Genomic DNA, 27,042 nt, shown 5'->3' on the forward strand with positions numbered 1-27,042 from the left:
TCTGCATGCACCCTGCGATACACTCGGGTACACTACGAGCTGCATGGTACCACCCTACAAAATTGAAATCACCCCCCCTCCCCCCCAAAAAAAAAAATTAATAATCATAATAAGTTTTTTAAAATTAAAAACAAAATTCCCTGAAATAATTTTTAATTTGATTTGATTTAAAAAAATCTGAAAAATTAAAAAAAAGTAGAAAATCATTTTTTTTAAATTAGACCTGTACCTACAAGTCCATATGACGACTAGGGAGGGCAATTTTTTTTACTCAAGGTGACGGAGTCCAATTTCGATGAATGAATAGGTGATCTTGAGGTTTTTGGACCTTTTGAGCATGATGACAATGCCAAATTTTGCCAAAAATACTCCAAAATTGTAGATCACTCTTGGCATTCATAACCACCCTCCACCTTCAAATGGCCCTAGATCTAGCCTCCAGTGTCAAATTTGGATGAAACAAAAGGTAATTATGACATTCTCGAACCTCCTAAATCCAATGGTAACCTTATATTTGATCCAACAAGTTCCAATATTAATTTTACCATAGAAAGCTCCAAAATACAAAACCCCAAATTGTATCATATTTCTCTCAAATGGCAAACCAGTGGAACTCTAATGGCTCTAATACCATGTAAGAATTTTCCTATAGCAAGCCAAGATCTAGAGGTCATTGAATAGTTTTGAATATCCCAAACAACTGAGATGGGGGGTGAATGAGTTGTCAATTAAAATAGTTTACTTGTTTCACAAAAATAGATCCGGTAAACTAATTCTTAATTACTAAACCATAAATTGATATAAGCATGAGAGAGCACACACACAAAAAATACACATGAAACACTATATTTGACATGGAAAACCCAAGAGGGGAAAAACCACCAAGAATGCCAATTCTTAGGAATAAAACTTTTGTTAGGGCAACATTGGTTAAGGTGATTTTTACAAAGGGTGGCTCACTACCACAATGGTCACTACAAGTGGGCTCACTACCTAACTAAAACCCCCCAAAAAGGGCTCACTACCCAAAAGAAGAAGAAGAATAAGAAGAAAAAGGAATCCACCATTGTACCAAAATTGCCACGAAGTTGCAATGCTATAAGAGACCTTTGGTTCACTGCCTCCGGTACCTAACAACAATAGTGGACTACCATACTAACCAACCACAACTTCACACAACCTCGAACCAATTTGCACCAACAAGAGATAGATCTTCTTTCTCAATTCACTTGCTTCATTCATAATTCTTCATTACAATCACCCTTTATTTATATTAATCTCTTGAATGAGGAGTCTCCCAAGTTGACCAAAGAGTTTACCAAAACACAATTTGAAATAGGTCTACACTAAACATTCCCATGATGGAAAGGAATGAGAAGTGGACCACACCACAATGTACTTCATCGACCAAAACAACATGCTATCCATATGCCACAATCACTAGAGAAAAAACAAGACATTAAAGGTTGACCGAACTTGGAATGAAAATACCTGCAACCATGTCTTTAGAGCACATCATCATGTCCTAAATTATAATAACAAAGATAAAGACATAGATAGCATAAATCCAAAATATCATCATCAGAACCAGAAATCCGGAGAAATGCATAACACAACAAACACTGTTGAACACCATCATCACTATATACACTTCTAGAGCACATCTTCTAGAGTACTAAATCATAAGCATGACATCCTAAGACAACATCCAATAATATATCAAAACCTCATGACTATAATTGCAACATATCAGAAATGTGGAGCATAGACCAATCACAGAAATAGAGAATCAATATGTTAACATTAAAGACAACCATACTAAAACACCATTAACCTCACATTTGCAATGATCTCTCCCTTTTTCATTGATTAAAATCTTTTTTTGGCCATTTGGAGGAATGGATTATGTGTTGCATTGATGTTTTGTCATTGATGTCAACACTAGTTGTTTTGGATGCTTTACCGACACCCTTTTGGTCCCGGTAGGATGTTTGGTTTTTAGTTGGATATGATCTAGCATGCTCTGGTATGTTTGGGTTATGGAATTGTCTTATTCATGCTACTCATGTTCATGTTCAGTTAGTAGGTTTTGGATTTGGTGAACACATGCTATCATGTTTGCTAGAAAGCTTGGTTTGTGGTTCTGACGAGGGTTTCATCGGCAGAGATTTGATGAAGATCTTTTATGATATGCATAAGTGGTGTTGGTGCAGCTTCTGGTGGAGTTTCAGGATGTTGATGGTGATCATGTTTGAGACTTAGTTGATTGGGATTATTGCTTTAGCATGTGGACCTAAATTGGGTCCTGGTGTTATCTAGGTTATGGACCAGCTTAATGTAACATGTGGATTGGACCTCTTGATGTGTTTCTGAGATGTCTTATGGGTTAGATATTATTTGTTTGGTCTCTAGCCAACATGTTTAGTAATTATGTAATTGTCTTATTATCTGGTGGCCGACCTTATTGTTTGTGGTCGAGGGTTTGTATATATATGATGTAATATCTCATTGTAGATCATCATGGGAATGGGATATGTATTGAGAGAATAATGTAATAATCATTCAGGTAGAGGATTTTATCAATCATTAGTGATCGAGTTGGGTTTATGAAAAAGGATTGTCCTATGGTATTGAGCTTAACCGGAACTGTAATCAGACATAGGAGATGTTATCTTTGCAGTTCATTCATTTCTCTAGATTGTAGTCTAGATTTCTATGTAGTCGATGAGACTCCTTTTGTGATGAGTAGTGCACTCTAGGTTGTTGGCCTTCCTACAAGTGCATGCCCCTCAATTATAATTCACATACATACTGTAGAAGTATTATCTGACTATGGGTAGGCTTCCCACCGTGGTTTATCCCTTTACTAGGTTTTCCACGTATAAATCTTGGTGTCATTTGGATGGTATTTATTTTTTTATTATTGTTTATGCTTAATTAGTTTATCTGCTATTTTGGTATTTGGTTTATGCATTCCGGTATTGATCTTTGGGGTTTCGGTATTAAATTTTTAATCGCTAAATGTTCTAGTAATCTGTGACAACTGATTCACCCTCCCCCCTCTCAGTTGTCTTTTGGGTATTTGAACTCTCTAACACATTCATCAAGAACAAACACAAACTCATATTTTGATACTTATTCTCTTACTATCTAACTCTCTACTTTATCTATACATGTTGCCCCAAACATCTCTATGTACATCTACATATCTCTCCCATCTCTCCAATATCTCCCCTTTGACATCATGTGTGACAATACAAGTGTGATAAATATCTCTACGACTCAATTTTTACTTCTTTGTGTCATCAACACTTCCTACCCAATTTACATCAACATCTGCTTTTAGAGTAAAATTTGATCCTCTGGGATACCATAGTCCAAAGTCTTTTTTTCCTTTTAGATATCTAAAAATCATCTTTATTGTAACAACATGAGACTCTTTTGGATCTTCCTGAAATCTAGTTGCAAGGCAGACATCATGCATAATATCCAATCTCGTATAACACTCCTCCAATCATTGATTTGTACTTTCTTGCATTAGCCTTGAGAGATTTATCATCTTTAGTCAACTTGCAACCGGTAGTCATAGGAGTACATATCGGTTTGGAATTCTCCAATCCAAACTTTTTCAACAATTCTCTAACATAATTTGATTGAGAAATAAAAATACCTTTATTATTTTGATTCACTTGCAACCCAAGAAATAAGTTCAACTCACCAATCATGGACATTTCAAATTCCTTTTGCATTTATCCAGCAAACTTCTTGCACATGGCATCATTTCCTCTAAATATTATGTCATCCACATATATTAGAACAATTAGGATCTAAGTTGAATCAATTTTAAAGTAAAGATTGTTATCGACATACCCCTTTTGAAAACCTTGAGTCAATAAATACTTGTCTAGCCTTCCATACCAAACTCTAGGATCTTGCTTTAAGCCATAAAATGCCTTATTCAATCAACAAACAATATCTCGATCATCTGACAACTTAAATACTTTTGGTTGCTCAATGTAAACTTCTTTTAGTAAATGCTAACTTCACATCCATTTGATAAAATTTGAAATCTTTATATAGTGTTGTAGTGTCATAAAATTGCAACTTTAGCAATTTATGACTACATTAGGGTCCTCACGCATGCAAACTCAAATCCTCTAGCCTGATCAGAGACCGAAGAGTGCTCGACTTGCAAAAACTACTTCTTCGTTGGCCTCTACATCACTTTATCCACACTTTTCCCTAGATACAGGGATAGGACAGGGGCGTGGCACCCCTATCCCCCCTTAGAAAGGGGCATGGAACCCTTGTTCTCCCAGGACAGGAGTGTAGCACCCCTGTCCCTGCCCTATTTTAGGGCAGGTGCTTTCTAGTGCAAGCATTATGGGTTGTGCAGTGAGTGGCAAATCTCCCCGATGTCATCCTGTGATGAAATTAAAATCCTTCAAACATGTATTTAAGGGGAATTTGTCCTCTCATTTGAAGAAGTTAAATAAGTTGGATAAATGGGAAATTCACAAGTGATCAAGTATTCAAGAGAATTCAAGCATTCTTTTCCAGTATTGAGCATTCTCAAGTCTCCCTTCAAGGCTAGGTGTTGCATTCAAGTCAAGGATTAAACCATTGAAGAGGAGATTGATTCCAACATACAATTCCATACAAACATTTCTATCAACATTGCTACTACAACCTCCCTTGAGGTGATTTACAATTCAGTCTTTCATTTACATCTACTTGCAAATACTTTCTTTCATTACTTGGTTAATTCCAAAATAGGGGTTTGACCTAAAGGCAAACCCCCAATCCAAACACATTTCCCTCTCTTTTTTGTGTGTAGGTTGCAGGTGCACAGTTGTACTTTTGGATTCGGTCTTCATTTGCAGAGGCAGAAAAGCCCTTTTCGTTTCATGGATTTCTCATCGGACCGTGTACATTCTCATCATGGTCTAGACAACTTTTCATCAAATTTGCAAGGCGACTTCGTCTCGACATTTTACTACCAAATCCAAGTGCACAGCGTCATCCCATATTCAGATCTCAAGTTATAACCAATTCTTTGTCACTTTTGCACTACACAATTCAATCAATTTCCATTTCAAATCAAACAAAATGGAATAAGGGGATTATCATAACATCCTTAATTCATTTAGAATTCAATCTATCATCTTTGCGTGGAGATTGGATCTAGTGAATTTCCCCTTATCTCCCTAATGTAATGGTGAAAAGTTCTTGAAGGATAATCAATAGAGAAACTCTCATCTCTCTTTGAGGGAAAGGGTTAGTTTTCCTCTTGATCTATCACTCATCATTTTCCCACCACCACATTTTGGTGAACCCGACGTCTTGCATGCTATCCTTTGAACAACATTGCATATTTTTCATTTACAATTTTCAATTTTCTGCAAACTTAATGGTTAATTTATTAAAAACCCTAGTTTTTAAATTTAAAATTGAACTTGTGATTTGTAAAAATTGCTTGTGTTTGTCTTAGATCTGAAAACTGTTGTGTTTGTCAAATTCAATTTCCTCATTGTCTTGTTCAATTTGCAATTAAAGTTTACAAAATTAAGAGGTTACTTGTTAAAACCCTAATTTTCAAAAATCATATTGAACTTGTGCAAAAAAAGGATTTCAACTTAATTTTCAGATCTCTGATTATTCTCAGATTTGTCTTTAATCCCACAATTCAAAATTTCAATTTCCCCCCTTTTTTCCCAAAATTCAAATTTCAAAATTATGTGGTTAGGTCATCAAACCCTAATTTTTAAAATTTAAATTTCAAAATTATGTGGTTAGCTCATCAAATCAATTTCAGTTACATTCAGATTCTTAAACATTTTTGAAGGTGTCCCTATCCATCAGATTTGACCCTTTTCACAATTGCACTTCAATTCCTCTTTTTCTTCAAAACCCTAATAGGGTCCTATTTTCACCTTTGTGCCTTCATTTCGCCCATCTAGAGATCACTAAATTCACCAATTTTGGGGGTTATCTTTAAAATCATTGTAATATCCATCCCTGAAAATTTTGAAAAAAGTTGGTCGGACCATGTGCGTTCCCGCCACGGTCCTCGACTTTTTTCCCAAAATTTTGGGAGACTATTATGACTATATTTATTAGCTTAAATCTGAAAGATTGGATAATTTTATCAATTTTTGAACCCTCTAGAATAGGAAATACCTTCAAAATTCAACATTTCAATTTTCAAGAATTTTTTTAAAATTAAGAGGTTAATTATAGTCTGCCCTGATTTTGAAAAATTCTGATTTTAAAATTAAGTGGTATTCCTTTGGCCCTAATTTTAAAAATTCCAAATTTCTTCTCAATTTTTTTTGGAAATTGTGTCATCCTATTCCCCCAAAAAAGTTCAAATTGTTTAATCATTATTTTCTTAAATTTTGCATTACTCAATTTTTTTGCAAGTTTTGTCCTACAATTTAAAATTCAAATTTTCCTCTCTAGTGCATAAGTTTTACCAGTATTAGTCCTACCTATCCTATCCTTTTTAGATAAAGCATTAGAATTAAGGCTTCCCAAGGTTTAATTACTAAGGAAATGGAGCCTAATTTGGGTGATTTCTCTAATGAGGATCATCCTAATTCTTCCCATGCCTATTCACCCCATTGATGGATCTCATGATGAAGAAGAAGCTTTAACAAGGTTTTCTTTAGATGAACTTTCCACATTGGACAATCAATTTGATAGCTTTCAACAATGGATGTCCCAATAATACCCTCATAGTGAAGCTCTTCCATTAAATGAAGGTCTTAAGCGCATGCTTCAAAGTGATAAGAACAAAATTAATATATTTGTGGCATTGCACATATTGTTGATTCTAATGTCATGCCTATCAAGAGTATTCCTACTTTCACTTCAACACAAGTCAATTCTTCTATTCCTTTGACCAATCCTATGACTAGTATTCCTACTTTCACATCAAACATCATGGCTACTTCAACTCAAAATGTCATTCCTACACCCATAGGTCATGGGGGTAATCCCTCTTCTTCATTTAATCCTCCATCGTTACCTATGTCTTTCATGAGTATTCCTAGTATTTCTCAACCAATCAGTGTGATACAAGGGGGAAATTCCTTCAACAAATTTATTCCTCCTTTAAGTGTCCCTTTTCCTACCCAATCATCACCTATTCCTACATATTATAGTGTCCCACCACCTTATTCTTAGTCCATGCCTTCTTTCAACAACATCACGCCACCTTCTCAATCACCTATGTCTAACATGAATTCTTCCACCGACAATCTTGCCCAAACTGTGTCTTCCTTGCAACATCAAATTGCTTCCATGAGTCAATCCAAGTTTAGTGTGCCCACCTTTGATGTTGCGAGCCCACTTTCTCTTGATATTGTTAAAGCCATGCCACCTAAACATGTGGAGATCCCTAAATTACAACTCTAGAATGGAAGAGGTGATCCTCTTATGCATGTCAAAACATTTCAAACCTTGTGTACTAATTTTGCTTATGATCAACGATTGCTTGCAAAACTGTTTACAAGAACATTAAGAGATAAGGCTTTACAATGGTATTGTTCGCTTCCTTCTTATTCTATCACTTCTTTTCAACAACTATCAAATGCTTTCATCCAACAATTTCAAAACAACATTGGTCCTAAACTCACTTTGACTAATTTAATGCATTGTAAACAAGGTATTAAAGAAAAAGTGATTGATTTCATTGGTAGATATAAGCATTTGTGTGCTCAAATTTCTTTTCACATGCCTGATAATTATATTTAAAGAATTTTCATTTCTAATTTACAAAAAGATATCAGGGAAAAGATTCTTTTGTCTAATCTTACTTCCTTTTTGCAGTTGTGTGCAACACTCCACAATTATCAACTGGTTGTGAGTCAAATGGAGCAATCCAATCCTGTGGCTGCGAGTGATAAAGGGGAAAGTGTTCAACAACCATTTGCAAATTTCAGACCAACAAAAAGCTTCATCAAGTTCAATGATCCAATCAACAACAACCATGTGAATGCTACAGTAGGTGTGCCTCCTATTTCTATTTTTTTCCAAAGAGAAAGATGGTTTACTCCTTTGAATGAATCTTTTCATAGTATTATGTCTCAGTTATTGCATAGAAATGTTGTCAAACTTCCTCCTATAAAACAAGTTGATCCTTCCAAACTTGCATCTCCTCATTTTGATAACAATTCCTTTTGCCAATTTCATCGTCGGCATGGTCATGATACTGAGAAATGTTTTGCATTGAAAAATAAGATTCTAGACTTGATTGATAATAATACTATATCTGTGGCAGGTGTGAATGATAAAGGGAATAAATCAGTAGCTCCTCCTAATAAAAATCTTAAGGTTTTCACTTATCCCTTGCCTTCTCATACCTCTAATGTTATTGAGATTGTACCTAATTCTCTCTCTTCTGAAAAAATCACTTTTGTGGCTCCAAACTTGGTTAATATCGTAGAAAAACAAGAGTTGTCTAAGGATCCTTGTATTACATTTGACCCTAGTGAGACCATTAGAGCACCCAATGGCCCTTTATACATAGCTACAAAGGTCAAGGATATCCCTTTCCATGGTACCCTAATTGATCCCTCTTGCATGGTTAATGTCATAACTGAAGAGTATCTTCTCACTTTACTATTGGATAAAACCCTATATGATGCTTCTAATGTAGTGGTAAAGTTATTTGATGGTTTCTCTTGTCCTACCATTGGTTCTATCGCCCTTCTTGTTGAAGTCCATACTAAATCCATGGATGTTGACTTTGTTATCACACCTTCTTCTGAGCAATTTCATGTGAAGTTGGGCTATCCTTGGCTATCTTCCATGAAGGATATTGCTTCTATAATCCACAAGTGTCTTAAATTTCCTCACAATGGAGAAATCATAATCATGAACCATATCTTATTTCATCCATCTGAAAGAAGACACGGTGTTCCTATTGATCTCTTTTGGCCTAAACAATTTCAATCTCTTCCATCAAGGAGAGATGCTCTTTTTCAATCCTATCAAAAATGGAAGAATGATATGATCTTATCCTTAAGTCAACCTAGATCACCAACACTTGACATTCCTATTATCCTTCAAGATGAGGTTCTTCCTCTCTCAGAATTTGTCCACCTACTCCTATGGATGTGACTTTGCCTTCTCTTAAGGAGAATCACAATATTCTTCCTAAGATTAGACCTATACCCCCTCCTCACGATGGACTTGGTCTCCTCCCTACACCTAATATTCCTCCTTTCTATGGCACAGTTCCATCTCCTTCCTCTTATCGAGAGAAGAGGCCTACTTCTCCTATCATTCAACTGAAAAGACCTCAACGTAAACCTTCCACTATTAAGGAGAAATCCATTCCTCCTTCTGCAAATGTTCCTCCTCCTTCTCAGCCTTCCACTAAGACTCAAAGAAATCATTGTGCGAGAGAACACTGATGAAGACGTCATGTTTGAGCTCGTGAAGTTACCCCTCAAAATACTCAATCTCCTCATACTCCAAGAGTTAACATGATCCCCTTTTCTCCTAAGCAAGATGTTCAACCAACATCTCCAAATCATAAGTTGCATAAAATATGTGATGGTTTTACTCCTATTCATGTTCTTGCTCCTCTTTCTTTAAAATTTGATGAAGAAATGGGTGAAATTGTTATTCATAATGGTAATAAAACTCCTAATGCTTCTGATAGTGATAATGAATATATTAATGTGGATAAACATTTATCGGATGATTTTTCACAAACCCTAATCCTATCTCCTAGAATCAAACAAAGTGACTTGCAACATGAGAATAGTCCTTGTTTGGATCTTGTGATAGCTCCATTTGTTATGCTCAATATCGCTCCTCTGGCATGTTGCTCATCTTCCCGAAATAGTGATCAGCAATATTAGGAGGCGGATGTCCTGCTAGATTAGAGATACTGGCACTACAGATCCTTCTCTCTCCTTTCTTTCTCTTTTATGACCATTCTTCTATATGTATCCATGTTCTTCTATTGTTCCCTTTGTAACATCATAAATTGTACACACTTGCTAAAGCAATACAATTTCACACCTAGTTTAGCACCCGCCTTGGCGCAGTTTGCATTTTGCATTGTATTTCCCCTTTAGCACTTAATTAATCAAATTAATTAGGTCTAAAGGTTCTATTTCATCATCTTCCACATCATAAAGTCGGGCCCCTTCATTAAAGTGTGCCCCTTTCATTTTATTCCTCCAATACATCACTTAATCAAAAACCCTAATTAGGCCCTATTCTGAGCTTGGGGGCTTGATTTCGGGGGTCAAAACATCTCTAAATCACCTGTAACTTCAGGATTCGCTCTAAAATCATCATATCCGACAGTCCTAAAAATTTGGTGAAAAGTTATCGGGACCGTGGCGCCCGGAGTGCACACGGTCCCCGACATTTTTCCCAAAATTCTAGGAGCGCGATCCAATCATAAAATAAAGCTTAACCCCAAGAAATTGGCGAGAGATTCAATCTCTAGGTCGGCCAAAAGTTGGAATTAAGACCTAGGGTTTCATACATAAGAGCTCTCTTTCTTCATTTGAAAGGATCCAAATTTTGTTTTTAGGAACCTCATATGCAACGAAAGAGCAGATCTTTGAAGACTTCAGCAACACTCAACATTCATCCTCCAAGCATTCATCAAATCCATTCATCCACTTGGGGTTTTGAAGGCATTGAAGAGCAATAAGGGATCATTGACTGAAGATTGGCTTGTACCCCTCCCTTGGGGTTGGGTATGATTTCATGTTGTTTTCATGTCTTTGCATAAGCCTCATTATGTCACTTTCATTCATGCTTTAGATCACTTTGCATCTTGATTTGGAGCATTTACATTGTCATCTACAAGCAATTAAGGTTTACTTTCTAGGTTGCTCTAGTTTGCTTACTTGCATTTTAGGATCTTGCACACACACAAGGTCTGCACACACATTACTTTTACAATACAACTTGGCTATTCGTGGAGGTGGAAATCACCAAAGCGGGGGTTTGACTAAGGCAAAACCCTATATAGCCGCCCAAAACACCTTTTCAGATATAAGTGCAGATTTCAGGATTCAGACGACGTCGTAAGTTGCAGATCCGAAAGAAGTAGACAGAGACCGAACCCTATATCAAGTTTTAGAACAAAAGACCAGGACAGGGGTGTGGGGCACCCTGGTCCTACCAGGACAGGGGCGCTAGGCACCCTGGTCCCTGGGACAGGGGTGTTGGGCACCCTGGTCCCCCTGTCAGACAGCAAGTTTTGGCAGTTCCAACAGTTTTCCAGGTTGCAAAGTGGCAGTTTCAGGTGCAGTTTCAGGAACAAAATGAGGACAATGGCACCCGCGCCCCGGTCCTGAACATTTCCACTCAGATTTTGACTCCAGGTGCTAAACCTATGAAACAAAAGATTCGAAAAATGAATCCTAAGGTAGCTTTGCTTGTCAAGGCTGAGATTGAAAAATTATTGGAGGCCGGATTTATCCGCCCTATTGATTATTCCCCATGGATTTCAAATATTGTCGCTGTGGCTAAATCAGATAATAAAATAAGAATGTGTACTAACTTTCGAGATTTAAATAAAGCTTCTTTGAAAGATGATTTTCCCCTCCCAAACATTGACATGATAGTTGATTCTACAGCAGGACATGCTTTGTTATCTTTCATGGATGGTTTTTCAGGATACAATCAAATTTTCATTAATCCTCAAGATCAAGTCAAAACTACTTTCACCACTCCTTGGGGTACGTTTTGTTGGGTAATGATGCCTTTCAGACTTAAAAACACCAGCGCAACTTATCAATGAGCGATGACCCTTATCTTCCATGATTACATGCATAAGATTTTAGAAGATTATGTTGATAATATTTTAGCCAAATCCATTCTCCATATAGATCATATTAAGATTCTTCGTCAAATCTTTGAAAGGATTTGTAAATATCACATGCACTTGAATCCTCGAAAATGTGTCTTCGGTGTGGATAGTGGAAAACTATTAGGATTCATAGTTTCGCATCGTGGGATTGAGGTGGACACTAAGAAAATAGATGCTATTGTCAACATGCCACCTTCTAGAAATGTGTCTCAACTCAAAAGCTTACAAGGAAAGATTTAGGCTATTCGTAGGTTCGTATCTCAACTTGCGAATCGTACTTTTCCTTTTACTCAACTTCTCAAAAAGAATATCACTTTTCAATGGAATGAAGATTGTCAGCAAGCATTTGAAGATTTAAAAGTATATTTGGCTAATCCCCCTATCCTTCAACCCGCCGAATCTTCTAAGCCCTTTCTTCTTTATATAGCTGCTTCCTCTCATGCTCTTGCAGCATTACTGGCACAACATGATAAAGATGGTAAGGAGTGTTCGGTTTATTATATAAGTCATACCTTACTCGATTATGAGACCCGATATTCTGTGATAGAAAGACAATGCTTGGCCTTGGTGTTTGCAACTCAGAAATTGAGACATTATCTTTTAAATTCAGAAGTCCACGTCATGGTAAAGTTTGATCCTTTGAAGCATCTTTTCTCTAAAACTGATTTATCAGGGTGCCTAGCTAAGTGGGTTAAGATGTTAACCGAATTTGACCTTAAATTTGTTTCACAAAGAGCAATTAAAGGGCAAGCGTTGACCGATCACTTAGTTGAGGCCCCTTCACCTTTCTCCTTCCCTAACCCTGAGTCTTTTCCTGACGACTTCATTCTTTGTACAGAGAAAGATGAAACTTGGCAGTTATACTTTGATGGCTCTAAGTGTCGTACGGGAACGGGGGCAGGTGTTGTTCTGATTTCTCCTACAAAGAAGTCCATTCCCTTATCTTACCGTCTCAATTTCCTATGTACCAATAACATTGTTGAGTATGAGGCTCTTATAGCAAGAATAAAGGCAGCCTTGGCTTTGAATATAAAACACATACATATTTTTGGAGATTCTCAATTAATTATAAGACAAGTAACAGGACTGTATCAAGCAAGACAAGACAAACTATCACAATATAAAGACCTTGCTATCTCTTTGTTACAAAAATTCGATTCTTATACCATGGAACCTGTTCCTCGAAAAGATAATCGACATGCGGATGCAATGGCATGTGTGACTTCTCTTGTATCTTTAGAGGACCCTATGGTTGATCTTAAATTTGTTATTCACAACCTTATTTCTCTAGCTATTGTAGATGATTCCAGCCTGGTGACATGTTGCGACTTTATAGACTCAGATGAATGGTATTCGCATATCGTAAGATACTTGACCGATGGTACCTTTCCTAATTCTGCCAATAGGAACACCAGGGCTAGAGTTCGCAAGTTGTTTGCTAGATATATCATTCTTTCTAATGTTCTTTACCGAAGGGGTTATAACGGTCTTCTCCTTCGCTGTCTTAACAAATCAGAAATCCCTATTGCTCTTGAAGAGGCACATTCAGGTGCCTGTGGGGGGCATTTTGGAGGCAAATCCTTGGTTCAAAGATTGCTTCGTATGGGATATTATTGGCAAACTATGCAGCAAGATTCTTTTTCATTTGTTAAGAAATGTCATCAATGTCAACAACACAATAATTTGATTCATGCTCCTGCCCAAGAACTCCATTCTCAAGTAGCCTCTTGGCCTTTCTCTACATGGGGGTTGGATCTCATTGGTAAAATCTCTCCTCCTTCATCTCAAGGACATACTTTCATTATAACCGCAACAGATTACTTTACAAAGTGGGTAGAAGTTGTTCCTCTTCGCTCTACTACTGCTGAAGTGATTTGTCAATTTCTTCTAGAAAACATTATTTCTCGATTCGGGATACCTTCCACTATAATCTCCGATAATGGGACATCATTTAAAAACAAATACGTGAAGAAATTCCTTGAGAAATATCATATCAAACATCGATTTTCTACACCATACTATCCTCAATCAAATGGTCAAGCCGAATCATCCAATAAAATAATTGAACAAATTCTTCGCAAAACCGTGAATAAGCATGGTAAGGATTGGAGTACTCAGCTAATCTATGCTCTTTGAGCCTACCGAACGAGTGTATGAATTGCTACAGGAACTACCCCTTATAATCTTGTTTATGGTGCTGATGCTATTATGCCTTTAGAATTAGAGATTCCATCACTTAGAGTTTCTCTCAAAGGTATAGTAGATGATGACTCTTATAGAGAACAAAGACTTCAACAACTTGAGATGCTTGATGAACAGCGTATAAATGCTCTTGAGCATATTCAAGCGTATCACAAAACTCTACAACGAAGCTATAATGATAAGGTTATTCAACGTTCCTTCTCAGTAGGTGACTTAGTTCTCTATGAGAATCAGCACAATGTGAATGCCTTACCTGAAGAAAAGGGAAAATTTAGTCCTAATTGGCTTGGACCGTATATTGTTATTGAAGATTATGGATCAGGTGCTTACAAAATAGCGGATGTAGACGGTATGCCTCTTAAAGACCCTATAAACGCTATGCACTTGCGTAGATACTATGCTTAATTCCTCATTCCTTATCATTCATCTATTTCCTTTCTCACTTCTTCAAAATTGGATAATATGTTAGCATATATTTGTTAGAGCAAATAGAATTAAATGATGTTTTGTTTAATCTATATTGCTTCGTTCCTGACAAGCGTGTTTCTTTACTTTATGGTTTGTCTTGAATTCATTTATGTAAATTGCAAAAGATTTACATTTTTCATTATGTTGGCATATTATACAATGTCTTTATGTGTTAAGTTGAATCGTGTCATGTTGTGTTTAAATTCAAATTAAATCACATTAGTTATATGATTCTTAGTCTTAACACATATTTCTTCCCTATCATCAATGTAGTACTTGATCAAATATTTTAATTAAGTCACACATGTATCAATTTAATCATGGAGCATTGAGAAATCAATCACATGGAAATTAAATTCAGAACATACATGTAAATCTACCAAATGTGTTAGCTTTAATCAAAGCAAAATGTACATTGTTTAGGCATTAAAGATAACACGTTTGAGACAAAGAAGCATGTATATATATATGTGTGTGTGTGTGTGTGTGTGTGTGGATCAATATACAAAGGTAGGTCACTATACATCCAAAATGTGACCTACCCTACATCATAAGATCATCTCCTATCCCTAGGGCTGGTGGCTAGAGAGTGACGACTAGATTCTCCCTCCTGATCCGGCCGTGCAGGTGGACCCATAGGTGTATAGCGTGATATAGATCATGAGTGACTCTGAGAGGAACTCCTACGATCCCTATCCATAAGGATCACGCGATACGAGGTAGTCTCCGCCTGAGCTGCTGCTAGATCACGCTGTGCCCACTGAAGGTCCTCTGATAGTGCTCGCTCTCTCTCCCTCCATATTTCTACCTGTACTCGAAATGGGGAAAACAAATCATCATGCCGACCCTCGTTCCCTTGAGGTCTATAAGAAACCTATGAGGAACTAGGGATCTGTGCCATCGTGGAGATATCTGTCACTGCTTGCTGGATCAAGGAACGCCACTCCTGCACATTAGCTATAGCAGTAGAACAGATTTTGTGTTAGTACCATTCTATGTTATCAAAACATTAATCAATCAATATAAACCTACTATACCTGGATCTCCCTCATGCCAGTAGGGATCGTGGTACGGTAGCATCTGTGACTGGGAACTACTAGGCTCCCCACACTCAAATGATCTATGCACGATGGGTACAGGTCTCCGTATCGCCTCATGTTCCCCCTTTTAGGGAATAACGGGAGGATCTAAGGCTATGGTATCATCTCCTGAATGGTGAGGAGTTGCATCTGACTCCTCATCATCTCTAATCTCCTCCTCCTCATCATCCTCGTCCTCATCCACATCCTCATTCTCCTCATCATCATCTCTATCTGTGTCATCCTCCTCTCCTTCCTCCTCCTCCTCGACACTAGGCTGATCTCCTATGGGTGGATCAGGACCTCCTTCCTCCTCATGACCCTCTCCCTCCTCTGGCTCCTCCAATCTAGATCCCTGATCCTCATCTCGGTCTCCATGTCTCCATGGATCTGGATGGCCTGTCAGGTGATCTGGTGGAAAGATAGGCCCCGGGTATGTCCTCAAAAACCAAGAAAGATACATGCGCTGTGCTCTGGGATCTGTGGCATAATCAGTGACCACATCTTGGTCAGACCCCTCTATATCTGTGATCTCGATATCATCTATCGTCGGTCTCGCTACTGCTCTAGGTCTGGGAAGGACTCGTGAGTGTCGAGTGTAGATGGGTACATCGGCTGGAACACACTGCTCTAGCCCAAACTACCTCCGTACTCAGTCAAAGTAGAATGGGACTATGATATGTGGATATCGTCCTCTCAGTAGGAGGTTCCTCTGTAAGCATGCTAGCTGTCTCTCCATCCCATCCCATCTGTGCATCCGCAGATATGGTTTCCATATAGTCACCTCAGCTGTCAACCTATCAACCATCACTCTCCAATATAGTAAATCCCCAAATCTCCACTCGCTGGTAAGTGGATAAGCAAATACCCTAGGTCGCTCGCTAGCCGCACTCATCAGATAGTCGACAAGCCTGGTGCATGTAAAGTTCTCAAATATCCACACCTGTAGAAGTGTGCATGTCATCAAGCTGCAACCCTGTCCAAAAACATACTCCTCGAGGTCGTGATAGAGATGTGCAAGCATACTCCGATCCCAGGCGTATACTCTCCTATGTCTCTCCATAGCCCTGATGCACCATGTGAGACCCCCATGCATGTGCGTACCTCGCCCGTTAGGGCAGACAGCTAGTGCAATGATGGCAATCATAAGACGTCTCATGAGGGGCACCTCTCCTGTAGGATGTAAGAGCCAGCTGACCATGATGCGACCTCTCATCTCACTCGGCATGACTCTCCCTATGCAGTATACTTGCTCCCTCTGATGATCCTCTGCTGACCGATCGGTCGCATATGTCATGGTAGCTCCTCTGATCGGTAGGCAAAGTATGTGGTACACTCCTCAAGTGTCACTGTCATCTCCCCTACTAGAAGCTGGAATGTGCATGTGTCAAGATCCCATCGCTCCATGAGTTCCATCAGCATCACAGGGTGGAATCGAATGGCCGGCATAAGAATCATAGACCACAAACCTACTATAGACAATGTGTCTCTCTCTGCCTGAGTCAGTTGGGGAATCTAATCTCGCAAACTATGAAGAATCTGCCCCGTCGTGTGCTCTCTCATATATGGGAGACCCTGCATTACAAAAACATCAATGTAATCAGTAATCAGTCATCAAAATCATCTATGCCAAATACGCAAACTGACGAACATCGAAAGTTGGCCCTTGCCAAGTCCTGATTGGGACCATGGCACCTTGAGGGGACCATGGCGCCCCACAGGGACCATGGCACCCTGAAAGGACCATGGCTCCCCACAGGGACCATGGCACCATGAAAGGACCATGGTGCCTTGGTGGGACCATGGTGCCCTAGGTGGGACCCAGGGTCAGATTCCAGGGCCCGCATTCGATCACAGAAAATCAGAGTCAACAGAAATGCAGAAAGTCAAAGTTCAGTCAACTCACCTCGTCCAGTGGCTCATCGTCGATCACGGCCTGTCGCATGATCTCAATCCTCATGGGATGCTCCGGTCATCATGAAGGCATGATGATGGCTATGTGGGCTCCGCTGCAATGAACAATACTCAGAAATCAACAAAGTGACAAAAGCAATAGTCACTTTCAAGGTATATACTTTCATTCCTTTACCTTTACTTTCAAAACCCTAATTTTCCTCTATCTTTCATTTCATCATAACTTGAGTTTGGGAGATGCAATTTTCGAACCGTTTGTTGCATAGGAATTGTATTTTCATTCCCCTACTCCCTGGATGTTCCAAAATGTGCTCTGATGAAGCCTTCTTAGTGAACATCTCTCATCAATAATCGCTCACACAATTTGTTGTAAGTAAACATGCTACCCTGTTTCACCTCCCTAATAAGCAAGCCGAAACAGGGGGGGGCATATAGCTACTCACAAATTTCATCACTTTCCTTAGTAAGAATTAGGTGATTTTGTGATCTAACGTGTGTTTTGTAGGGTGCGGTTCCTAACTGTGTACTGCAGATACCGCTGGGGGCTTCGTTCGACGGACTTATGGATATATCCTTTTTCAAATAATGTCTACTTTCCTGTACTTTAGCTTGCATATGCATGTAGTACTCATATGACCACTAAAGTGGGGGCTAAATGTAACGTCATAAATTGTACGCACTTCCTAAAGCAGTACAATTTCACACCTAGTTTAGCACCCTCCTTGGCGCAGTTTGCATTTTGCATTGTATTTCCCCTTTAGCACTTAATTAATCAAATTAATTAGGTCTAAAGGTTCTATTTCATCATCTTCCACATCATAAAGTCAGGCCCTTTCATTAAAGTGTGCCCCTTTCATTTTATTCCTCCAATACATCACTTAATCAAAAACCCTAATTAGGCCCTATTCTAAGCTTAGGTCTTGATTTCGGGGGTCAAAACATCTCGAAATCACCTGTAACTTAGGGATTCTCTCTAAAATCATCATATCCGACGGCCCTGAAAATTTGGTGAAAAGTTGTCGGGACAGTGGCGCCCGGAGTGCACACGGTCCCGGACATTTTTCCCAAAATTTTAGGAGTGCGATCCAATCATAAAATAAAGCTTAACCCCAAGAAATTGGCGGGAGATTCAATCTCTAGGTCAGCCAAAAGTTGGAATTAAGACCTAGGGTTTCATACATAAGAGCTCTCTTTCTTCATTTGAAAGGATCCAAATTTTGTTTTCAGGAACCTCATATGCAGTGAAAGAGCAGATCTTTGAAGACTTTAGCAACACTCAACATTCATCCTCCAAACATTCATCAAATCCATTCATCCACTTAGGGCTTTGAAGGCATTGAAGAGCAATAAGGGATCACCGACTGAATATTGGCTTGTACCCCTCCCTTGGGGTTGGGTATGATTTCATGTTGTTTTCATGTCTTTGCATAAGCCTCATTATGTCACTTGCATTCATGCTTTAGATCACTTTGCATCTTGATTTGGAGCATTTACATTGTCATCTACAAGCAATTAGGGTTTACTTTCTAGGTTGCTCTAGTTTGCTTACTTGCATTTTAGGATCTTGCACACACACAAGGTCTGCACACACATTACTTTTACAATACAACTTGGCTATTCGTGGAGGTGGAAATCACCAAAGCGGGGGTTTGACTAAGACAAAACCCTATATAGCCACCCAAAACACCTTTTCAGGTATAAGTGCAGATTTCGGGATTCAGACGACGCCGTATGTTGCAGATCCGAAAGAAGTAGACAGAGACCGAACCCTATATCAAGTTTCAAAACAAAAGACCAGGACAGGGGCGTGGGGCACCCTGGTCCTGCCAGGATAGGGGCGCTAGGCACCCTGGTCCCTGGGACAGGGGCACTGGGCGCCGTGGTCCCCCTATCAGACAGCAAGTTTTGGCAGTTCCGACAGTTTTCCAGGTCGCAAAGTGGTAGTTTCAGGTGCAGTTTCAGGAACAGAATCAGGACAGTGGTGCCCGCGCCCTGGTCCCAAACATTTATACTCAGATTTTGACTCCGGGTACGCATTTGCATTCTTGTCTTGTCTTTGTGTTTACAACTTTCCATAGTTTAAGTTCAATTCTGCAATCTTGTTATTAGTTCATACTTGCACTTTGGGGTTAGGGATTGAACTGGCATCATTTTATCTTTCAATTACAACAAAGGAATAGAAACCCTAATAGGTAGCCCGTGGCTCTCTCTTTCACAAAAAGAAGTATCCAATTGTGTGATACCTCTAGGCTCTTTTGTATTCCGCAATGTGTGTCAAAAGATAGGATTAGGACATGTTAACCTAGTCTCACTTTTTTTCCCCTACACACCCTTAATGTCTACTTGGGGATGATGCAAAGCATTGAGATCTTTGATAGCTCAATGAAGAACGTGTTACTACTTACTAGGTTGCCATTAGTTTTATATCCAAAGTCATTCTATAAAGTCTAGTCGGTTATTAATACCGAAATATTTAGTCGGTAAGCACAGAGCAGTCGGTTATAGAAGAAAGTAGTCTCAGAGCTTAGTATACACTGAGTAGTCTACTGAGTAATGTTCTATGACTACCGAGCAGCAAAAATGATATACCGAGTGAACATACACCAAGTGAAACGTGTTACCAGATTCATTGAACCTGGACACATGTGTGGAAACGTGTTACAAGATCAAGGAACATAGAATCGTTATCTCATTGGAAATAGATTTTGTATGATTTTGAGGTCATCTATCCAATGAAATATTTTGTATGGTTATTCATTCAATAAATCATGTTTGTAAGATCGAAGCATGAACCAGATCACCGACATAAGAGATCTATTTATACAGCATGAATTAAGGATCAAATGAGATGTGTATGAAGCAAGACATGTGTAATAGATAAAGAAGCACTGAGTATTGTGACTGTCAGAGACATAGAGGTCATCGAGAAGGATTTCAGAGAACAGTCACGGAACAGAGTAAACAGAAGGGTTTACCGAGGTAATCTATGGATTACCAAGGTATGCTATAAGCAAGGTAATCTCATTTTGAGCACATAGAATATGCTATAACATTCCAGATGTAAAGTTGTAGATATTTTGTAAGAATTTGATTGTAATATTTTGAGTTGTAAGAGAAACCTTTAACAGAGTAAAAGACTCTAACAAAGTCTATAAATTGTAAGCCTTTAACCAGGTGCAGCATTTAGAATAAGTGTTGTAAAATCCTTTAGCAAGGTAGATCTAACAATCTTGATACTCCTAACAAGGTAAGCTATCAGAAATAGCTAAACATGTAGTTGTAACTGAGCAACCTTTATTATTGCAGTAGTGAAGTTGTGGGTGTCATCCCCATCGCAGTTTTTCTCTCTAACCAAGAGTTTATGCGTAACCAAAATATATGTGTTATGGAGTGAATCATGTATGATTGTCATTTATTTGTTTTTTCTTTATGTTATGTTACAGCTATTTTTGGTTTATACATAACAGTAAAGTTATTATTGAAGAAAAGTTTTGAAGTACTGATTCACCCCTCCCCTCTCAATACATTAGCTTTCCATATTGGGCCTAACAATTGGTATCAAAGCTTCAATCTTGGAAAAGGGTTTAACAGCCTAAAGAGAAAGATCTTATCAATGGAAGGCTATAAACAATCTTAGAGAATTGTGTATCTGCAAGAAGAGTTGGATCATGCTAATCAAGTGATTGCAGACATGCAAAGACAAATGCAAAAATCATTGAAAGTTAGAAGAATATTATCTGATGATTTGCAGGACTCTCAAGAGCTGGTGGAACAAATTGAGACATCATCAAAGAACAGTATGTTTGAAGAGACTGAAGAAATGATTGGAGTATTGAAAGAAAAGAACAAAGCACTGACTGATCAACTAAAAGCAATGAAAAGAGAACATGAACATTTCAGCACACAGATGACTAAAAATCTTGATGCATTGAGGATTGTCGAGGATAAAATAAGAGATCTAGAAAGAGAAAAAAAACAACTTGAAGCTCTAGTATCTGAAAAGAATGATGAAAACACAAGGTTGACTGGGATTCAACAAAATCTATCGGATCGATTGGGTTATGCACATCATGAAGAAAATCTGAAAGATGATGAGAATCAAGCATTGAAACTTGAAGTGTCAAGATTGACCAATGAACTTGAAATAGAGAAGAAATCCAAAGAAACATTGAAGAAGAGTTATGAAGCATCAAAGATGTTGGATGAGCAACTGAATACAAGAAGACCCAACAAAATTGTAGGACTCGGTTACAAAGGAAAAGACTCTACTGAGAAAGGAATCCACGCTACCGAGAGAGGAGAATCATCAAAGCAATCTGGAAATAAGAAGAACACCAAAGGAAAGAAGCCTATTCGCAACTACTGTGGAAATCAAGGTCATACTGCCAACATGTGCCAAATCAAAAAAGGTAAGCAACTGAATGTCACTAAGTCTAATGGTTATTGTAACAATTGCAATAAGTATGGTCACACATTTAACCATTGTAGGACAAAGTCTGCTAGCAATTATCAGAAGGCAAAATTCAAAGGGTTTTGTAAAAACTACAATACATATGGACATAGTATCGAGAAGTGTTAGTTCAAGCAAAAGAACTATATGTGGTCTGCACACTGAGCAAATACTAGAGGCTACAAAACTCACATAGATCCTAAACGATAGTATTTTGCATTACCATGGGATTACAATGCAAGGATATGGTGTGAATGCTATGGAAGATATGGACACATAAGTGCCAACTACTTTATAAGGTTTGGAATGAACAACCAAAGATCATGGAGAAATCCTGGTATGGCATGTTTTCATTGTCACAAAGTTGGACACTTGGCTGGAGATTGCAGAGCTCAACCTAGAGGAGATATTGAAGAAATAAAAGGCAAAATCCAGATGATTTGGAAAAAGAAGGAAATAGTGTCAAATGAAGAAAGCACCTTACCTACTGAGTTAGGTGCACCTATTCCAAATTAATTGGTAAAGGTATGAAGGGACTGCATTCTCTCAAAGGTTAAATCTTAACAGTTCCTATTTTATCATGTACTTAATTCAAAATCTACATAACTAAAGATGCATTAGGAAATTTGAAATTTTATCAAGTCTTTTGGAAAACTGTCTAGTCGGTAAATACAGGAAGTCTGGCTACTCAATAAAAGCATAAAAAGGAAGTGGTACCGAGTGCATTTAATGTTTTTGACCTAACCTACATGGAGCCCGATAAGGTATATTGTGTACTTAAATCTTTTGTGTGGTCATTTTACACTTACAAAGTTTTCAAGAGAGCAGAGCAAAGCAATTCAAAGGCGATCAAACCTCCTATGAAGCGAAATTCAAGGTATTTACATCAATCACAATGCATTGTCAAGCTAGTTTACTGATCATATCAGTTGTGAATATTTGCTAAGTAGAAAATGACTGTCGTTTGAAAGTCTTCAAACCCTAAGAATCTTTTGTTAGTATTTATCTGAAATTTGCAATGGCACCTAAGATCCAGAAGCCCGTTGTCGTTAAGAACATTGAAAAGCCCTCACTGAAATACTCTCTAACTCCCAAAGTAGCATCTGAACCGGATGATAAAACTACATTTTCACTCATTCTGGATAGGGTTTTATTAGTTGAAGATGTTAGATTCTTCACTAAGTGTCGTGTTGAGGAACTAGGTCATGTTGAAATCAAGGACACATATGATGAACTATGTACCGATGGGAAATTGGATAGCAAATATGAACACATTAAAATCAAGGGATTGATCGAAGCCCTAACCTATCCCCGTGTCTTCAAACCCTAATGGGTCAAGTTTGATTTGAGCAGAGTTCATGATGATTTCATGTGGTTAGAAGAGAAACCATTCAAAATCACCAAGGAAATCATTCATTTGATCACCGATTACCCTATTTTTGATCATGCCTGAGCTCAGAAAATGATATCACAAAAGGAATTGATCACTTTAACCAGAGTTGAATCTGATTACAGAGGACTGAAATTGAACAATGTGATAGATGGTGAGCTGAATCTTGCCATTAGAGTAATAGGTTATTGTTTCTTCCAATCGGCAAGGGAAAATAGTGTACCCTATGCAGCAATCGATTTAGCATATAAAATTATGAATAAAGGAATGAATATTGATATTTGTGAAGTATTGTGGAAAAACTTGGTTGAGAATCTAAACACCATAAGGAAGCCGAAGAAGAACAACTCGGCTAATACACTGAAGTTTGGATCACTTTTGGTATGCATGTTTTTCTATTTTGAGAAATTCTTTCCATCAGTCGGTAAAGTAGTTTGGGAGCTACACTGACCAATCACTCATCAAATCAATGACTTCATCAAATGACTAAGTGATAACTTTAATGATATTATGGATGATTAATTCAGCAAGTTTCAAGAAAAGATGCATAACAGGTATAGAATTCCACCCCAGCTAGTGGAGAAATACAAGGTTGATATATGCTTTGAAGTGGACACCGACTACTACTATGTTAATGTTGTGGAACCAAGGACTCAATCTTTGCCACCTATGGGTTATGAGATCAATTTTGACATCACACAACAGTAGATAGATGCTTTTCTTACTTTACCAAGGCATGCTACCGAGCTAAGATACGGTACGTATGAAGAAGTTAAAGAGAAATTTAAGATGAGCATTGTAGTACCAAAGGCTACAAGGAAAGAAACAAAAATGATCAAGGCATTAACAGAGAAATTTGGAGAAGGTTCTTCCTCCACACCTATCAAAGGCACTCTAGTCATCACCGAGGAGGAATCTGAAGCCCAAGAGGTAGCTGTTACATTGGGCACCGAGTTGCCTAAAGGGAAAAATTTGAAAAGAAAGAAACAAGATACATCAAAGGTATCACCGACTCCTTTAGTAAAGCGCTCAAACACAAGATCATCTATAGTGTCACTGAGTAAGAAACCAAAGAACGTTGTCGTACCAAAGGTAATAAAAACTTATAAGAAATCTACTCGGAGACTCGTTTTGACTAAAGAGTCCAGTGACAATGAATCTGAAGAAGCAGGTAAATTTCAGATTGTCAAGAGCAAAAAGATAGATGTACATAGTGTTGATAATTTTTGTGCAAATCTGAAGCAATATGGTGGATTTGGATCATTTAGATATGTTAAGTATGAATCCAGATCTGGTGATGAAAAGAGATAAATAGAAGAAGTTGTCATCTGCACACTTCTGAAATTTTGATTGTTCCCATTAGAAGTTACTAATTCTCTTCCAACAAAATTATATTTGCATATTGATAACAGATGGAAGTATGTTATGGACTCGGAAAAATAGATAAGAGAAAGAAGTCTGGTACATCTCTTTCAAAACATGTTGGTAGATGAGATAAAGGAACATCTGAAAAACTACCACACAAACTTCCTAGTCAAGCAAAGAGCCTTAAAATTGATGAATGGCTTTTATATTGAAGTAGAGCAGGAGACAAAAGAAAAGTGGCATGAAATCTTTCGAATCAAGAGTAATACTGAGCAAGGTGAAGTTGAAATAGTTGATGTCACCGAGCAAGATCCTGATATCACCGAGCAACCCCCTACTGACACTATACAAATTGATGAGGATATCATGGACACCAAGGCACCAGAACAGGAAATGATAGAAGGGAATGCATATGCAAAACTGGTATCCAGTGAGTCAGTTTTGGAACAAGTTCAGCCGTATCCTCTAATCACTCAGCCTATTTCAACCAAGGCCCCTCAAGATACTGAACAAGGAACAAAGGATCACAAGCCTACAGAAGGAGAAGCTACTCCTTAGGCCACCGGGGAATAGACTTCTCAAGCTCCTTCTAACACTAAAAATGTTACAACTGAGATCCCGAGCAAAGAATCACCAAAGGCTACATCAAAGGTTCAAGAAATTGACAAACATGTTGCCTCCACCGAGCAACCCACCAAGGGTCAACAAGCCTCCCAAGCCATTGTATTAGTTCAACCGGTGAAATCTAAAGAAAAGAAAATGAAAAAGCATAGTTTCAAATTAGATTTGTCAAAACCAATAGTGTTGCCAAATATCAACATATCCAAATTAAAAGGGCAAGCACTCATTCAATTCGGTGAACTATGCAAAGCCAAAGCAGAACAAGAGAAGCAAATGGCTATACAAAAGAAAAACAAAGTACTTCAAAAGGTGAAAGCACTATTAATAGATATGCTACCTGAAGCTACAGTAACAAAAGATGCAGCCATCCATATTCAACTAGATGAACTCCTAACTAAAATAGAGACATCTGGAGTAGATGCATCTGCATACTTGAGCAAATTGAAGGACAAAGAGCTCACTGCAAAAATGATTGAAGAGGCACAAAAAGTAATTGCTATGGGCAAAGTAAAACTTGTCAAATTTATTGTTGAGTTGTCCCCTCAACTCAAGCACATTCTTTATTTATTTCAAAAACTCTGTACATTCTCTTTATTCATTAAAGATATCAAAAATAAAATAGAAGTGATTGAGAAAGAGATCACCAATCTCTCCAATAAGTTGACCACTAAGCCAAATTCTATTTAGAATTTCTATACTAAGTTACAAACGCTCATGGCTCAACAATTGGAACTCAGGAATGAAGAGCACAAAATAAGGATGGACATTATGACTCTTCAAACCTTATTCATTCCACACTTGTCCTCTGTCCAAGAGCAGATCAATAAGGCTACCTCTCTATCCACTCAGCCAGAGGGAAGCACTTTAGACAGACTAATTTCACTGTTAGCTGACATTACAGCTCAGAATTCACTCATGGATAGTATCAAGGATGCCCTCTCTGCCACTCTCACCGATGCAAGGACAAAGTATAAATCCATTTTTGACTAGTTGCCTCCATCGAATGGTAACTAATTTTTTATGTTTGTCAAAATGGGGGAGTATAGTATCAAAGTATCAAAGGGGGAGTGTAGTATACAGGGGGAGTATACCGAGCAAAGTATCCATATGCACAGTTGAATTTGACAGGGGAGCAGTGAATCGAGCAGAACAGTAGTGATAACCAAGAAATGAATACAGAATATTGACTACAGCATGCAAAATTAGAGTTATGTATAGTCTATTGATAAGGGGAGTATATCTAAATATACTATTTCATTGACAAATGTATATACTATCAGTTTCGTCAAATTTTGTAAGTATATAGATTTTTGAGTTATGACTTTGAAAGTAGTTTTGTCAAACATCTCAACTAATGTCAAAAGGGGAGATTGTTACTACTTACTAAGTTGTCATTAGTTTTATATCCAAAGTCATTCTATATACTCTAGTCGGTTATTACTACCGAAATATCCAGTCAGTAAGCACAGAGCAGTCGGTTATAGAAGAAAGTAGTCTCAGAGCTTAGTATACACTAAGCAGTCTATTGAGTAATGTTCTATGACTACCGAGTGGCAAAAATGATATACCGAGTGAACATACACTGAGTGAAAAGTGTTACCAGATTCATTGAACCTGGACACATGTGTGGAAACGTGTTACAAGATCAAGGAACTTAGAATCGTTATCTCATTGGAAATTGCACTTATATATTTTGTATGAT

This window comes from Cryptomeria japonica, chromosome 4 (assembly GCF_030272615.1).
Source record: "Cryptomeria japonica chromosome 4, Sugi_1.0, whole genome shotgun sequence".
NCBI lineage: Eukaryota > Viridiplantae > Streptophyta > Pinopsida > Cupressales > Cupressaceae > Cryptomeria > Cryptomeria japonica.